Below are 4,553 nucleotides of genomic sequence, written 5' to 3' on the forward strand. Positions count from 1 at the left end.
CCTGATTGGGGTGGGGGGAGAAATTTGAGAAATGCCGCGCAAGGAGAAGTTTGCGAGGCGGGGGAGGGATCGTGTCCTCTCCGCTCCGCACCCGGCTGCGCTCCGCCGCGCACGGAGGAGGCGTGGAACCTCCGCACCGACCCTGTTCCCACGCGGGTTTAATTCACTCCCAGCCCCATATACTGGGATTTGCTTATTCCATAACGGGGTGTGGATCCGGGGAACGCTCGGCTCTGCGTATCCCGCTCCCTCCTCTCCCAAAATCTTACTCCGGGATGGAGGTGACAGGGCCCTCCACTTCCCGGGTCACTCGTGTGCGTGTCCCCACGCGACACCGCCCACGCTCCGCGCTACGACCCGACCCGACCCCTGTCGGCCCCCTCGGCCTCTCCCGCGGGGAAGCCACTTGCAGGAGCGAGGATTTGGGGGTGCCTCTCCCCTCCACCGCGGGCGCAGGAGTCGCTCCACGCCCACGCCCCGCGAGCATCCCCTCCAGCAAAGCGCAAAGCCCCGTGGCCTGGCGTGGAGGGCAACAATGAGCCCACGGGCGTGCGTGGATGGGGGACGAGGACTGGGAATGGCCGTGTCCTGCCAGGCCTCTCCCATTCCCTGTCCGAGGTGGAGAGGGGGATTCCAGTGGGGCATCCGCACCCCAAAACTGGGTCCTCGAGCCGGGAGAAGGTGCAAGAAGTGAAACCGTCCCTCACTCGGAGTGGGTCTGGGTCATCCGCGGACCGAGAGAAAATCACGGTGGTTCGGGAGACCGCTCTCGGCCATCCCCAAACTCTCTTAGCTCAGATGGCGGGGTGCCGGGGTGGGGGGAGAGGGGAGAGGAAGAGGGAGGGAAGCTCCCCCTGCCCTCGGGGCTTTGGGAGAAACTCCCACGCCGCAGCCGGCCTTGGGTGTACCCGCGCCCCCAGCCCCAAGCAGGAGCTGGACCCGCTCCCGGGGCATCCTCCACCCGGCCCCGCAGTTCTGCCGCCCCCAGCCCATAATAAAGACGCTTTGAGAGTCCTCCCTCCCCCCCGTCCGCCCCCCGCCCCCCCGTGCCCCCCTTATTTTTTTTTTTTTTATGGTTTTCTTACCGAGTCCAATAAATCGCGCGGCTCGTCTGGCCTCAGACGTGTTCAGCAACTCAAGCCCCGCCGCTTTTGTTCCGCCAAGTCTCACATTGTTTGTCCGGCTGCGGGGCCGGCCCCGCGCGGCGCGGGAGGCTGCGGGGGGCTGCGGGGGCTTCGCGGGGGCTCCGCGCCCCGGCCCGGCCGCGAGTGCGGGGCGGGGGTGGACGAGCGATGGTCGGCCGGCAGAGTCCGGCCCGGCCGCTCCTCTTTCTTTCTCCCGGGTTCCCCCTACTTCTTCACCCCGCTCGGGGCGTTTGTCGGCGGGGGATGCTCCCGTATGGGCAGTGGGTCCTTTCTGCGCTGCCCTCTCTGCCCTGCTCTTCATCCTGCACTGCTTGCCCTCCCTGCATTACCCTGTCTGCACCTGCCTTCTCTGCCTGCACTGCCCTCCTTGCCTTCCCTGCTTGCCTGCCTACCTGCCCCCCCTGCCTGCACTGCTCTCCTTGCCTACCTGTCTGCATTGCTCCGTCTGCCCACCTGCCCTCCCTTCCTGCTCTCCCTGACCGCCTATCTTGCCTTCCCTCCCCTGCTCTCTTTGCCTGCCCGTTCTGCCCTGTCCTCACCTGTCCTACCCTCACCTGCCCGCCCCCGGCCCGACTCGCCCCCGGGCCCCGCGGGTCTTCACGGTGGCCCCGAGCCCGGAGCCGCCGCCGGAGGAGCGGGGGCCGTGCCCGGCGTAAGGATATATAGGAGCGGCCGAGGAGCCTCCACGTAGCCGATACGTAAAGTGTACGTGTGAGAGTCAAAAAAAGTTGGGATGCAAATGCGGGGCCAGCTCCATCGCGCGGGGGGGTTCGGGAGGGGGGCTGGGGGGAAGGGGGGAGCCGCGCTATTTCCAAGCTTCCTTAACCTCTGGATTGCTCGAAATCGATCAGCAAAGCGCAGCAAGCCTGACAATTAAGAGCTCATTACCATATATGCAAATATGGCAACCTCTCTCCTCCGCAGCCACGGAGGCGCGGGGGGCGAGAGAACCGCAGCAGGGTTTGGGGTGGGGATTGGGGTGATGCGTGCGGGGCAACGGGGACAAGGAGGGGAAAAGGTTATTTGGGGGTGTTTGGCGGGTTTTAAAAGAAAACGGCGAGGCCGCGGGGGCACAAAGAGCTCGGGAGTGGTGGGGGGGCGCAGACACTCGCGCCCGGGGCCCGCGTGGCTGCTCCGAATCCGCTCCTTAAATCAAATAAAATTTTTCTCCCTTTGAAATAAACTCCGAGCGAGCAGCACGGCCTGGTCGGAGTGTGTGTGGGGGTCCCTCCACCGGCCGAAGAGCCCCCAAAAACCGCACGGTTCCCGCAGCATATATCGGGAATAACCCGGTACTTCGGGGACACGCAGGGGGCCGGGGCGGGGGCCGGACGGCTCCAGTTCCGGTCCGAAGGAGTGTTTTAAAGGTAATTCCTGACTTCTTGCATTTTATTAATAAAAAAACCCCACCATAAAGCGGCGATCCCCGGCGCACGCACTCGATAGCGGGTTTCCTTGTTACCTGCGATTTTATAAGCATCGTAGGGTTTTTTGCTTAATAAGCACAGATTAGGGGCAAAGTCTCCCTGGCATTTCCTGAATGCTGATTAAAGCTGGGGGGTCATGGCAGGAGCAGCGCGGGGAGCGGGTTTTTTCCGCGGTGTGGCTCGGGGTGGGGGCATCGCAGCGTCTCCCTCAGTGGCACCTCATGAAGTTCCCCCCGGCTTCCCCCCTCGACTGGGGAATTGACTTTGTTTTCCTCCTTCCACAAACCCTAATCACGGCGTATTAAAGAAGAATAATGCCCGTTTCAAGCTGGGCTCCAATATTCTACCCTGCTCTAGATTATTTTTAATTTTTCCCGCAAATAAATAACATTTTCTCTCTTTCAGCCGCCCCCCAAGCCCCCAAATAACGAGAAAGAACTGAAATCAGGAAACGATTCCTTACGCTAAGCGTGTTTTGCGACTTGGTTTAAATACTAAAAATGTAGAAAAAATAGTCAAAGTGAACAAAACATTCCCAAGGGCTCTGGGGGGCATGGGGGTGGCAGCAGCCCAACCCCGGGGACACCGCAGCATCCCCGCAAGCCCGGCCGGCTCCGTGTGCCCGAGCCCGGGTTATTCCTGCTTGCAAGCACAACAGCCGTGGGGACGGAGTTAATTGCGTGGATCTTTTCCCTTCTTTCTTTCCAGTTTTTTGAATTTATTTTTATTTTATTTTATTTGGGGAAAGCTCTTTTCAGCCGTTGCATTCGCACCTCGGCAGCTGAGCCGCTTTTCTCAGCCCCGTCTGGGTCGCTGCTCTCTGCGTTCCTCTACCCTATCCCTCTTTAGTTCCCGAGTCACCAGGATTTATTATTACGATAATAAATTTTTTCCCATTCATTTTTTTACTCCGAATGGCCAGAACCGGGAACAGCCGCGGCCCCGGGCAGAGGGACCCTCCGTCACCCCGAGCACCTCCGTCCGTCCCATTCTGTAGTTTGATTTGGTTATTATTTATATTTGAGGAATTCAGCCGCCTATTCCTGCAAACCTCCCGTGAGCTTCGAAATGCAGAGAACACTGTTTAGAAAGGAAATTAAAAGAATTAAAATTCCTCTTCGGTTTCCTCTCTCTTGGCAAATTCACAGCTACCGACGACCAACGAGATGAAGCGTTTTCCCTGCAGAAATCATCACTCCAGCTCCGACACCCTCTGGCATCACTTCCCTGCCCGCCAGCAAGGACGGCGGCTTCGCCCACCAGCTTATGCAAAAAAAAAACAAACAAAAAAAACAAAAGTGGATTATTGTTTTTTCCCTCCTTATCCCGAAGTAACAAATAAAGAAAGTGAGGACCTTTGCCTTCTGCTGGGACAGACCTTGAATTTTTTTTTTGGGTGCCGCTCTATTTTATCTGGTACTGAACTTTGAAGAGGAGGGGTTGGAGCAAAGAGAGAGAGAAATTTTTTCGGAATGCCCTCGGCATTGCTGGCTCCTCCAGTGGAAGGCACGCAGCCTTTCCCTCCATCCCGTTTTGTGCCCGTCTCATCTCATATTTATTTTTCCAGCGCCAGGCGCTGCCACACGACAGGGAAAGGGGCGTTAGTGCCGCAAAACGGGAGCTTTAAACTTATTTTTAAAGCGAGTTTCTGCTGGAAGGCGAATCCCGGGCTGCGGCGGCGGGGGCGGTCAGTCTCGGATAATCCAGGAGGATTTTCACCTCGGAAACCCGGGATTTTCGGCGGTGGGTGTCCCGGGGGAGGCAGACGGGCAGGGACCCGCGGAACCCCCGCCGCCGCTCCCGGTCCCGGGGCACTTGCGCTCCGCGGAGGCCGCGGAGAAGCCGCCCCCACAACCCTCTGCCCCCGCAGGGAGCCGCCCAGCCCTCGCACCCGTAAAAGAATGCAAACCCCCCTCCATAAAACCCAAAGAAAACTCGCAAGTCCGCCCGGAAGGGTCTGGTTTGCAGCACGCAAGGCGAG

At 59.3% G+C, this 4,553-nt stretch overlaps 1 long non-coding RNA gene across 1 annotated transcript; it reads left to right on the plus strand.

Annotated features, from left to right (window-relative positions):
• The first annotated feature begins 2,243 nt into the window (after positions 1-2,243).
• Positions 2,244-3,945, plus strand: LOC113959030. Its single transcript, XR_003531688.1, has 2 exons — positions 2,244-2,512; positions 3,721-3,945. It is a non-coding gene; the product is annotated as an uncharacterized LOC113959030 (long non-coding RNA).
• Positions 3,946-4,553: the final 608 nt, after the last annotated feature.

Source organism: Corapipo altera, unplaced genomic scaffold (genome assembly GCF_003945725.1).
Source record: "Corapipo altera isolate COAL_440 unplaced genomic scaffold, ASM394572v1 106, whole genome shotgun sequence".
Taxonomy (NCBI): Eukaryota; Metazoa; Chordata; class Aves; order Passeriformes; family Pipridae; genus Corapipo; species Corapipo altera.